We start from the raw sequence: 13,169 nt of genomic DNA on the forward strand, positions 1-13,169 counted from the left end.
GCGCACGTGCAGACCTCTGATGCTGCACATGCGCATTAACGGTAGCAGAGTTCTGACAGACACAGAGAGAGCTGTCAGGCCTCTGCTGCTGCAAGCAGCCTCAACCAGCAACCCACCTCCCGCAATCACGGGGGCCTGTGGCCCGGGATGCAGCCCCCGCCGACCCCCACCACCCAGACCGATTGCGGCCCCATCGCACAGACCGATCGTGGCCGCGCTGCCCAGACCAATCGCGGACCTCCTCCCTCCCCCACCAATTGCATGCAGAGTGGCAGCGGCCCCCTCTCCCATTGGCCCCGTCCTCTGGAGGACGTGCCCCCATTGGCCCTGCCCCCTGGCACTGCCCAGTGGGCATTATCCAGGTGTCCACAGGGCATTGCTCAGATGCTAGGCTGACACTGCCCAAGGGGCACATCCACCATGCACTCAGCCTCCCCGGGGGGCCTCAATGACCTCGAGTTCCACCGGCGAGGCCAACACGACTGTTCCCGTTCATGAGGAGAAGGTGCTTTCCTCACCAGAGAGAACCTCTCCCGCTGAGGCCATAAAGGCCAGTGAGCGTGGACGATTGAGCGCTCGCTGGGCACATTAAAATGAACGTATAGATAAATTTAAATAAATGAATCAGCCTCTCGCCCATTTCCAATATATGGTTTCTTTATGTCATCTTAGGTTCAGGTTGATTTTAACTATTCCTTCAAACTGATTTTAAAATCTGTTCTAAATTCTAAAAGTTAGTAGAACTATCAAAATCTTACAAGGTTTTTCTCATGGAGACCCCTTAATGGAGGAGAGTGGAAATGTGGTTTTCTAAAGTGCTTGATCCTTCTGCTGTATCTTGGAGCATTCCTGACCTCCACAGTGGTGGTGGAGGTAGCTCGCTGAACACTGTGCCCTGTTGGCTGTGATCACCTTGTCTGGTGTCCTCTGGGGGGGCCGAGACCTGGAGGGTTCCAGACCACTTTCTGGGTCCTGCTGTTTGATATTGACACCTTCCTCAGCTCCAAGATATACGACTGCTGGTCCTCCTCCCTAAGGGCTGCCTGAGGCTCCCTGAAGGGGAAAGGGCAGCTGGAGTGAGATCGAGATGCCCCGTAGCCCTCTTGCTTTGACACTGATGGATGGCAGCCGGTGCCTCAGCGATGGAGTGCAGCTCCTGTAACAACGCAGGCCCAAGGTCACCACAGCAACCACCATCCTACTGGAGTTGATAAAATCACCCCAGACTGAAGGCAGATAGACTCCTCCATTGTGCCGTGCAACCTGACATGCCTTCCAGATGTTCCTGAGTTGGTCTTTGCAGCTTCAGCAACTGAGGCACAACTGAGTCCAGATGCTCATGATCTGACTGGGACTCAGCAGATTGCTGGCCTCCAGCTGTGCTCCACGTACACTGGCCTCCTGGGATGCCCCTGTCTCCTCCACCTGCTGAGGATCAGACAGTGCGCTGTGCTCACCAGATTGTGACCCCTGAGGCTATTCTAGAACTTGGCTCATAAGTTCATAAGATATAGGAGCAGAATTAGTCCATTCGATCCATCGAGTCTGCTCCGCCATTCGATTATGGCTGATATGCTCCTCATCCCCATTTTCCTGCCTTCTCCCCATAACCCTTCAACCCATTACCAATTAAAAACCTGTCTAACTCCTCCTTAAATTTCTTCACTGTCCCAGCATCCACCGCACTTTGGGGTGGCGAATTCCACAGATTCACAACCCTTTGGGAGAAGTAGTTTCTCCTCAACTCTGTTTTAAATTTGCTGCCCCTTATCCTAAGACTATGACCTCTCGTCCTAGAATGCCCCACAAGAGGAAGCATCCGCTCCACGTCTACTTTATCCATACCTTTTATCATCTTGTATACCTCAATTTGATCTCCCCCTCATTCTTCTAAATTCCAGAGAGTATACGGCACACCCCTCATTTCTGGAATCAATCTAGTGAACCTCCTCTGAACTGCCTCCAATGCCACTACATCTTCCCTCAAATACGGGGACCAAAACTGTGCACAATACTCCAGGTGTGGCCTCACCAATGCCTTGCTTTGTTCCACCGAGGTGTGTGTCTCTGAGCAGATGGAGAGTGTGGGTGAGCGCTGTGACCGGTCTTCACTTAGCGTGCCATCAGATTCATCTTCTGAGGTGTCCTCGGGCCTCAGGTCAAGAGCTTGACTCGTGCACGGCCTCGGATGCTTCCCAGATGTGCCTGTGAAAGAAAGCGAGATCATGAGTGCATGGCAGGGGGTGCGGAGCAGGAGACATCATGAGTGCATGGCAGGGGGTGCGGAGCAGGAGCCATCGCTGATGGTTTGCTTGTCTGATGGATGTTGTAGTTCAGGATCCTCACTTGGCTGGGCGTCGCTCCAGATCTTCACTGGCCAATTGGATGGCTCTATTCTCAAAGCCGGTCGGGGCCTTCAGTTTGGGCATTCCATCAGCGGTCTGAGACCTCTCCCTCCTGTTACTGAACCAGCTCATCCTGCAGGAAGACAGACTGAGAGAATGGAGGCAGAATGCCTGCCAGGTTAAATCAGAAGGATGCCTGGCATGTATGGGTGGGGAATGATGCTACGGACAGAGTGCAGACATCACCTGGAGAGGAGATGAAGGTGTGTCTGAGAGAATGAGTGGGGCGGCACGGTGGCACAGCGGTTAGTACTGCTGCCTCACAGCGCCAGGGAGCCAGGTTCGATTCCCGGCTCGGGTCACTGTCTGTGTGGTGTCTGCACATTCTCCCCGTGTCTGCGTGGGTTTCCTCCGGGTGCTCCGGTTTCCTCCCACAGTCCAAAGATGTGCGGGTTAGGTGGATTGGCCACGCTAAATTGCCCCTTAGTGTCAGGGGGACCAGCTAGGGTAAATGCATGGTGTTATGGGGATAGGGCCTGGGTGGGATTCTGGTCGGTGCAGACTCGATGGGCTGAATAGCCTCCTTCTGCACGGTAGGCATTCTATGATTCTACGTCCCTTGAGCTGGCTGTGAGTGAGATCCCTGTGGATGGGTGATGGGTGTGTGAGTTGAGAGTGATGAGAAGAGTGAGTTACCCTGGCGGAAGGGAGGAGTTCATTTACCCTTCACAGGGTGGCTGTCCTCTTTCGTTGGGCCTTGGCACTGACCACTGTTGCCACGGTGGATGAGGTTCTTCACCCAGAGTGGGATTAGAGGATTCGCGATGGGCCTCCACTGCGCTCAGCAGGTGCTCAAGAGAGGCATCGCTGATTTGGGGGCAGCAAGTTTCCTCCTTTTGGAAGCCATGACTTTCCAACACCTTCTGATGTCTGAGAAAGCGCGACACTGTGCAGGGACGGCCTTTAAACACAGAACCCAGATTACTGAATGCCTGAGGCAGGAGGGGATGAGCGAATCAAAGATGGCCAAGCTAGCAATCTGTCATGTACCCGTGACTCTGCAATTTTCTGATAAAGTGTCACATGATTTGGCGGAAAAGGCCGCCATTGCTGTCGGCAGGTCAAATGTCACCTTCCCCACCCGATATCAGACTTTGCTGATTTCTGGACAATTCAGTCTATTATTTGAAAGTTTGCAAGTTTGCTCTGGTTTCCTCTACTTCGCGCTGGTTCGGTGGATTGGCCGCGCTAAATTCTCCCTCAGTGTACCCGAACAGGCGCCAGAGTGTGGCAACGAGGGGATTTTCACAGTAACTTCATTGCAGTGTTAATGTAAGCCTACTTGTGACACTATAAAAAAAAAGAGATTGTACATGATTTAACAAAAGGTTTCCTCTAACAAATGAGATTGATGCCCTTTGACAACCCAATCACTCTGTGCTCCATGCACCGTGGTCACCCTATTATAGAAAGGATATTATTAAATTGGAAAGAGTGCAGAAGAGATTTACTAGGATGCTACCGGGACTTGATGGTTTGAGTTATAAGGAGAGGCTGGATAGACTGGGACTTTTTTCCCTGAAGAGTAGGAGGCTTAGGGGCGATCTTATAAAGGTCTATAAAATAATGAGGAGCATAGATCAGCTAGATAGTCAATATCTTTTCCCAAAGGTAGGAGAGTCTAAAACTAGAGGGCATAGGTTTAAGGTGAGAGGGAAGAGATACAGAAGGGTTCAGAGGGGCAAATCTTTCACTCAGAGGGTGATGAGTGTCTGGAACAAACTGCCAGAGGTAGTAGTAGAGGTAGGTACAATTTTGCATTTTAAAAAGCACTTAGACAGTTATATGGGTAAGATGGGTATAGAGGGATATGAGGCAAGCGTGAGCAATTCACAGAATCCCTACAGTGCAGAAGGAGGCCATTTGGCCCATCGAGTCTGCCCCGACCACAATTCCACCCAGGTCTTATTCCCGTAACCCCTCATATTTACCCTGCTAATCCCCCTGACACTTGGATTAATTTAGCACGGCCAATCAACCTAACCCACACTTCTTTGAACTGTGGGAGGAAACCGGAGCACCCGAAGGAAACCCACGCAGACACGGGGAGAAAGTGCAAACTCCACACAGACAGCTACTCGAGGCTGGAATTGAACCTGAGTCCCTGGCGCTGTGAGGCAGCGGTGCTAACCACTATGCCACCGTGCCACGTCCCTTGCTTTGTGGTTAAAAACTGGACGGCATGGACAAGTTGGGCCGAAGGGCCTGTTTCCATGCTGTAAACCTCTGTGACTCTTTGCAATAGATCATAAACTCTCCCCCGACCAAGTAAAAACCCTCCAGCACTCTCTCATGGGACAGATGCCCCGTTACTGTGCTTGGAAGAACTGGTTTGCTTGGACACAAAGCAAATCCTGACAGGGCATTTAATACCACAATGCAGAGCGCCACCTGAAACGTCCAACCAGTTAAATAGCCGGAAAAGAACATTCCATTTTAATCAAAGGAGAAGGAAGTCCCAGGGACTGCAGCTCAGAGAGTGGAGGGAGGGATCAGAGCCCAGATAAACAGTTAGGTCGGACCCTGAGAGCAGGAAGGCAGTACTAAACGATTGTTAAAATGCTCCATGCCGTGCCTTGATTCTGATGAAAATATCAGCCATTTTCAGTTGGAGAAACAGAAAGACTTGTCCTCTGCTGTCACAGCTTTGAGATCAGCGGTATTTCTGTTTTGCCTCTTCTCCTTTCCTCCCCCCCCCCTTGCCACCACCCCCTGGTCAAACACAGATATAGAAGCGAGCTGACTTCTACAACTTACTGTCAGAAGCAATTCAGTGTAGCCCTGGCTGCTACTGAGTTCCCTGGAGGCTGCTGTTTGTGTTGGATTGTGCAAAGCCAGCTTCTGAACTTCTAATTAGTATTCCGGAGCCAGAATGTGCAGTTACACAATTGTTTTCATGACAAGTCAACCTTTGTTGTTAAGGTCAAAAGGAGCGAGTCGGAGCTGCCTCTGAATTCAGTCAGTTCCTTTACCAAATGATCCAAATTGGCCGGTGTACAAATAATTATTGATCTGTTGCTGCAGTAGTTCCCTTAGTCAGAGGGATCAAAACTTCAATCCTTCTACAGACGCACACATTCATTTTCCTTTGCCGTAATGACCTTTCAGAGTGTCTGAATTACGGATCATTCTGAAATGCAAAAAGGTATCCGCGTGATTCGGTGGATAAATACACCATCTCGTCTGGTTGTAAGGTCAGGGAGACCGCCGCTTCCCAGAACAAAAGAAAGACTTACATTTAAGTAGCAACAGAGATGTTCCCAAAGCGCTTTATCCAAGCTATGGACTTTTGAAGTGTTCTCATTGTTGTAAAACCCATGTGCAACAATGTCCCACAAAGCAAAACTATGCAGTCCAACAGGTTTATTTGAACTTTGAAGGAGCAGCGGTTCTTTCTGGTTGTATCACAACTCGGTGTGGCTCCTGCTCCGACCAAGACCGCAAGAAACTACAAAGAGTCGTGAAAGAAGCTCAATCCATCGTGCAAACCAGCCTCCCATCCATTGATTCTGTCCACACTTCCCGCTGCCTCGGTAAAGCAGCCAGCATAATTAAGGACCCCACGCACCCCGGACATTCTCTCTTCCACCTTCTTCCTTCGGGAAAAAGATACAAAAGTCTGAGGTCACGTACCAACCGACTCAAGAACAGCTTCTTCCCTGCTGCCGTCAGACTTTTGAATGGACCTACCTCGCATTAGGTTGACCTTTCTCTACACCCTAACTATGATTGTAACACTAAATTCTGTTTCCTTCTCTATGAACGGTATGCTTTGTCTGTATAGCGTGCAAGAAACAATACTTTTCACTGTATACTAATACATGTGACAATAATAAATCAAATCAAATCAGCGTTCCGAAAGCTCGTGATTCCAAATAAACCTGTTGGACTTTAACCTGGTGTTGTGAGACTACTTACTATTTTTGATGTCAGTTGAGGGATAAATATTGGTTTATCAGGATGTTGCCTGGTCTGGAGGGTATTAGCTACGAGGAGAGGTTGGATAAACTCGGTTTGTTCTCACCAGAAAGACGGAGGTTGAGGGACGGCCCTGATAGAGGTTTACAAGATTATGGGTGGCATGGACAGGGTGGATAGTCAGATTCTCTTTCCAAGGGTAGGAAAGTCAGGTACTCGGGTACATAGGTTTTAGGTGCATGGGGGAAAGTTTAGAGGAGATGTGCGAGGCAAGTTTTTTTACACAAAGGATGGTGAATGTCTGGAACGCGCTGCCCGGGGAGGTGGTGGGAGCAGGTACGATAGCGGCATTTAAGGGGCATTTAGACGAATACATGAATAGGATGGTAATGGAAGGATACGGACTCTGTAAGTGCATACGGTTTTAGTTTAGGCAGGTATCATGATTGGCACAGGCTTGGAGGGCCGAAGGGCCTGTTCCTATGCTGTAGTGTTCTTTGTTCTTTGCTTCATTAGGGGAACTCCCCCTGCACTTATTATTTGAAGAGAAACAATGCACAGGGGCACAGGGAAAAACTGGGCAATGGTATTGGGTCATAGTGGTCATGTGGAGGGTAGGTGCAGACATGATGGACCAAATGTCTTCCTTTTGTGCCACAACAATGCTGTGACTTCTTCAGAACAGTATCATGGGGTCTTTCACACCGGCTCGAGAGCATTAGTTCAACAGCTCTTTGAAAAGACAATGCAGCTGTTCCCTCATTACTGCACTGGAGTGCCAGCATGGATTTTTGTGCCCAAGTCTCTTGATGTTTAACTCTCTTAAAAGTGCTATTTAAATACAAGTTGTTGTTGTTAGGGGAGGCGATGACTTAGTGGTATTATCATGACTATTAATCCAGAAACTCGGCTAATGTTCTGGGGACCAGAGTTCGAATCGCGGCACAGCAGATGGTGGAATTTGGATTCAATAAAAAATCTGGAATTAAGAATCTACTGATGACCATGAAACCACAGTCGATTGTCGGGAAAACTCATCTGGTTCACTAATGTCCTTTAGGGAAGGAAATCTGCCGACCTTACCTGGTCTGGCCTACATGTGATTCCAGAGCCACAGCAATGTGGTTGACTCTTAACTGCCCTCCAAGGCCAACTAGGGATGGGCAATAAATGCTGGCCCAGCCAGCAACGGCCATGTCCACAATCACATTTTTTAAAAAATGTTGTTGTCTATAGCGATCACCAACCAAAAAATAAACTTCTTGGTCCTACTTTTGTTTCTGTGGATTCATGGAGGGGAAGCAGAAGAGCTCTTGCTGTTGGAGACAGGGCAGCATCAACTGACCCATCTCTGGTGTGCCACCTCACTGCCTCTGAGGAGCTACCCGTGAGCTGACTTGGACTCAGTGCCAGATGGTGGGCACCCACCACCCATCAGCCTTCACCCATCAGTCCTGAGCTCCACGTTCCAAGGTACGTCTTTCAATTCTCGCAGCCTATTTACTGGCTGGTTTCCAGACCCAATGGTTCTGACACCATCAAAGATTCAGTTCCAAAAATCTAAAGCTAAAGACCATTTCTTTTTGTAATTTTTAATTAATCCCCCCCCATCACACATCGTTCTTTATCTTGGGGAACAGTGGATGTCCGATGCCCAAATTGTTATAATCGCGTGAGGATGTGGATGAAAGCACCCTTCAATGGATCTGTCATTGGTTTTCTCTCCTTCTTATAGAGAAGGACAGAATCTCGTATCTTTACAATGACAAGCAAGATGGGAACTTATTCATAGAAGATCATAGAATCCCTCCAGTGCAGAAGGACTCCATTCAGCCCATCAAATCTGCACTCACAGAGTATTCCACCAGGCCATTTTTCCCAACCTTATCTCCATAACCCCGTGCATTTACCATGGCCAATCCACCTAACCTACACATCTTGGGACAATAAGGGGCAATTTAGCATGGCCAATCCACTTAACCTGCACATCTTTAGTTACTATGGGGCAATTTAGCATGGCCAATCCACCTAACTTGAACATCTTTAGTTACTAAGGGGCAATTTAGCATGGCCAATCCACCTAACCTGCAATTCTTTAGATCATAAGGGGTAATTTAGCATGGCCAATCCACCTAACCTGCATATCTTTGGACTGTGGGAAGAAACTGGAGCACCCGGAGGAAACGCAAGCAGACATAAGAACATAAGGACAAGGAGCAGGAGTAGGCCATCTGGCCCCTCGAGCGTGCTGTGCCATTCAATAAGATCATGGCTGATATTTTCGTGGACTCAGCTCCACTTACCCGCCCACTCACCATAACCCTTAATTCCTTTATTGTTCGAAAATTTATCTATCCTTGTCTTAGAAACATTCAATGAGGTAGCCTCAACTGCTTCACTGGGCAGGGAATTCCACAGATTCACAAGCCTTTGTATGATGAAGTTCCTCTTCAAGTCAGTCCTAAATCTGCTTCCCCTTATCTTGAGGCCAGGCACCCTAGTTCTAGTTTCACCTGCCAGTGGAAACATCCTCCCAGCTTCTATCTTATCTATTCCCTTCACAATCTTATATGTTTCTATAAGATCTCCCCTCATTCTTCTGAATTCCAATGAGTGTAGCCCCAGTCTACTCAGTCTCTCCTCACAAGCCAACCCTCTCAACTCCGGAATCAACACAGGGAGAATGTGCAAACTCCACACAGACAGTGTCCCAAGGCTGGGATTGAGCCTCCATTCCTGGCGTTGTGAGGCAGCAGTACTAACCATGCCGCCCTCTGGGGGTATTGAGCACACTTGAAAGCTCAAATGTGATGTGATGCCATGCCGCCGGTCTGAGTTATATCTTCATACAGCCTTGGTGTAAAGCTGTTCTTTCTCCTTGGCCTGTTGATTCATCTAAATCCAATCGATGACAAACTACCACCAGATGGTGACCTAATCACCAAGGACACTCATTAACACAATCTCAGGAGGCTTGATAACAACTGCTCCAAAGAATGGGAGGGCACGATCTCCAGCACATTCCGCAGATAACCTGATTGCAAAAGACTATGTATAGCCCCACGTACTCCTGGTGACTGGACCGGCTTCAGCATGGTTTAATCTAACGCTATCAAAATAAGGATTAAAACCATTTACAATACAGTCGCACTGGGGCAATGTTCAGATAAGAAACAAAATGTTGATTAGACTGCTGAGACCAAGCACAGTAAGCCCTGACATCGAGATTTGTAGCGTGGCTTATATTTTATACAGGCTCCTGATGGTTTAATGTGGGACCCGCTATCAAAGCTGCTACGAGGGATTGAGTGAATCTGCCCTGTCTCACATCGAAAAGAGAAAAAGAAAAGAACGTGCATTGATATAGCCTCTAACAACAACCTGCATTGATATAGCCACTTACAACAACAACCTGCATTGCCATAGCCTCTTACAACAACAACCTGCATTGATATAGCCACTTACAACAACACCCTGCATTGATATAGCCACTTACAACAACAACCTGCATTGATATAGCCTCTATAACAACAACCTGCATTGATATAGCCTCTTACAACAACAGCCTGCATTGATATGGCCTCTTACAACAACAAACTGCATTGACATAGCCACTTACAACAACAACCTGCATTGATATGGCCTCTTACAACAACAACCTGCATTGATATAGCCACTTACAACAACAACCTGCGTTGATATAGCCACTTACAACAACAACCTGCATTGATATAGCCTCTATAACAACAACCTGCATTGATATAGCCTCTTACAACAACAACCTGCATTGATATAGCCTCTTACAACAACAACCTGCATTGACATAGCCACTTACAACAACAACCTGCATTGATATGGCCTCTTACAACAACCTGCATTGATATAGCCACTTACAACAACAACCTGCATTGATATAGCCTCTTGCAACAACAACCTGCATTGATATAATCGTTTTCAACAGCAACCTGCATTGATATAGCCTCTTACAACAACAACCTTCATTGATATAGTCTCTTACAACAACAATCTGCATTGATGTGGCCTCTTACAACAACAACCTGCATTGATATAGCTGCTTACAACAACAACCTGCATTGACATAGCCTCTTACAACAATAGCCTGCATTGATATAGCCTCTTATAACAACAGCCTGCATTGATATAGCTGTTTTCAACAACAACCTGCATTCATATAGCCTCTTTCAACAACAACCTGCATTGATATAGCTTTTTCCAACAACAACCTGCATTGATATAACCTCTTTCAACAACAACCTGCATTCATATAGCCTCTTTTAGTAACAACCTGCATTCATATAGCTTCTTTTAACAATAACAACTTGCATTTATGTAGCCCCTTTAACATTGTAAAACAGCCCAAGCTGCTTCAACAAGATGAAATTGGCAGAGACTTGTGTCTTCCCCCAGGGCAATCTTAGTGGTGTGGCAATTGATGGGAGAATGGTGGTCAGAGTCCCCACCACCTTCCCACCTCCACCCCAGTTAAGTCCCTGGCAGGAAGGCTCACGGGCGGCCTTCCCACCCTGCCACCAACTGAGACCCTTAACTGGCCAACTGATGCCTACTCAAGGGCCTAATCTCAGTGTGGCTGGTATTAACCCAATGGCGGGTGGAGGGCTCATCATGAGGGGAGTATGGCTGCAAGCACTGGCATGTTTGCAATCTCCTGGGCTGCGGGAGAGAGAGCTGGTGTCCCTTGTTCAAAGGTACTCAGTGGCTGACGGGGTGGGGGAGGGGGGATGTGCGGGGCAGGGGGTTGGCGCTGAGGGACATCCGTCATCTCCAAATCATCCCATCCATTATAAAACAAGTTTGACCCCAAGCAACATCAGGGGGCACTGGGGCAGAAAACCAAAGGTTTTGTCAAGGTGGTCGGTTGTAAGGGGCAATTTAAAGGAGGAAAATGAGGTTGAGAGGCAGAACGGTTAGAGACGGAGTTTCAGAGCGAAGGGCCTGGGTAACTGAAAGCATGGCTGCCAATGGTGGAGCCATTAAAATCGGGGAGGCTCAAGAGGTCAGAACCTCCCTATGTCCTTCATCAAAATAGTGCCGTGGGATCTGCCACGGCCGTCTGTGAGGGCAGACCAGGATTTGGCACAACGCCTCACCCGAAAGGCAGCACCCCCAACACTGCGGCACCCCCTCTGATGAGTATCTGATGGGGTTTGAATCCACGGACAGGCTGGTGGAACCGCAAATCCTCACCCAACGTCCCAAAGACCTTTGGCCGTTCTCCAACTTTTCCAGTCCTGCCTGTGCCAATTCCCGCCGTGGGCAGGACTGGAAAACCCTCACCCCTTACTAGGGCGAGAGTGCTGCCTGGCAAGGAAAAAGGCCCCTCCGCTACGGACACCTGGGATGCAATACTTATCGCACAGAAGGTGGCATTGAAGCCATGCCACTGTGTGTGTGTGTGTGTGCGTGCCCAACTGATTGGAACACAACAGATGGGACAGTCTATCCTGCAAACATACCATCAGTGGAGAATCTGGCGATTTTATTTCATAAGCTGCAGTGGGAATCCAACTCTTGTGCCTGAACGCATTACAATCTAAAACCTTACAAATCCCTCAATCTACGGGCACTGGAGAGATCGAGGCAGGCAATCAGCATTCTACCAGATGACCGTCACGATACGGCAGCTATCATAATACATTGATCGAGGGCGGCCCAGAGCTGGGGCGTGGAATGGGCAGAGGTTGCGACGGAGAGAGGCCACAGGGTAGAACAAACAAGGCCAAACATCAAGTTGTCAGCGAGCAGTGTGTCAGATGAGGTTTGACTGGAACAGATCAGGTCAAGCTGTACAGAGCAGAACTAAGTTTGGACAGGCACGGCAGTGGCTTTTTTACCTCATGTATTGGAAAATGTGACCTTGAAGCTTGGCCGAGAGCTGCAGTCCTCATTTCACTGAAAGGCAGCAGCCACAGAGCATGTATTAAATACAGAGTGGTATCACAGAGCTTCCAAACGCTTCGACTGCATCCAGTTGAGAATTCATTTTTAACGCACTGAAGCCGGCTGGAATTAATTTTGCCCTTTATATACCAGAGCAGCTGTCAGGGTATATTTATGACCTGCTTTAACTTCTGATATTAGCTTATAGAATCGTACAGCCCATGCGGAGGCCATTTGTCCGTTGTGCAAGTGGCATCTCTTTGAAAGGAGCTGTTTGCCTCCCTCTGCTCAGTCCTGGTAGCCCTGTAATTCTCTCCTCTATCCGATTTCTTTGTGAAAGTTACTATTGAACTTGCTTCCACTGCCCTTTCAGACAGCGTGACCCGGATCACCAGAAGTCGCTGCAGAAAATAGTTTCCCCTCTCACAGCTTTGACTCTTTTGGCCAATTATCTAAAATCAGTGAGCTATCTAATTACTGACCTTTCAGTTGTTGGAACGACAAGGTGGCGCAGTGGTTAGCACTGCTGTCTCACAGTTCCAGAGACCCGGGTTCAATTCCGGCCTTGGGTTACTATCTGTGTGGAGTTTGCACGTTCTCTGCGTGGGTTTCCTCTGGGTGCTCCAGTTTCCTCCCACAGTCCAAAGATGTGTGGGTTAGGTTGATAGGCCATGCTAAATTGACCCTAGTGTCAGGGGGACTGGCAGTGTAAATATGTGGGGTTATGGGAATAGGCTCTGGGTGGGATAGTCTTCGGTTCAGACTCGATGGGACGAATGGCCTCCTTCTGCACTGTAAGGATTCTATGAACCAGTTTCTCCTTATTTATTGAATCGAAAATGTTCAAGATTTTGATGCCTCTATTAAATCTCCCCTTAACTTTCTCTGGTTTAAAGAGAATAATCCCAGCTTCTTATCTGTATGGAA

At 48.2% G+C, this 13,169-nt stretch overlaps 1 long non-coding RNA gene across 3 annotated transcripts in view; it reads right to left on the reverse strand.

Moving 5' to 3' along the window:
* The window catches only part of LOC144509370 (uncharacterized), a 39,887-nt gene extending 27,355 nt beyond the window's left edge, over positions 1 to 12,532 (reverse strand). For all 3 annotated transcript variants that reach the window (XR_013500457.1, XR_013500458.1, XR_013500459.1), the window contains exon 1: positions 12,197 to 12,532. This is a non-coding gene — a long non-coding RNA (uncharacterized LOC144509370). The remainder of the gene's footprint in view (positions 1 to 12,196) is intronic.
* Positions 12,533 to 13,169: the final 637 nt, after the last annotated feature.

The sequence above is a fragment of the Mustelus asterias genome, chromosome 21, assembly GCF_964213995.1.
Source record: "Mustelus asterias chromosome 21, sMusAst1.hap1.1, whole genome shotgun sequence".
Classification (NCBI taxonomy): Eukaryota; Metazoa; Chordata; class Chondrichthyes; order Carcharhiniformes; family Triakidae; genus Mustelus; species Mustelus asterias.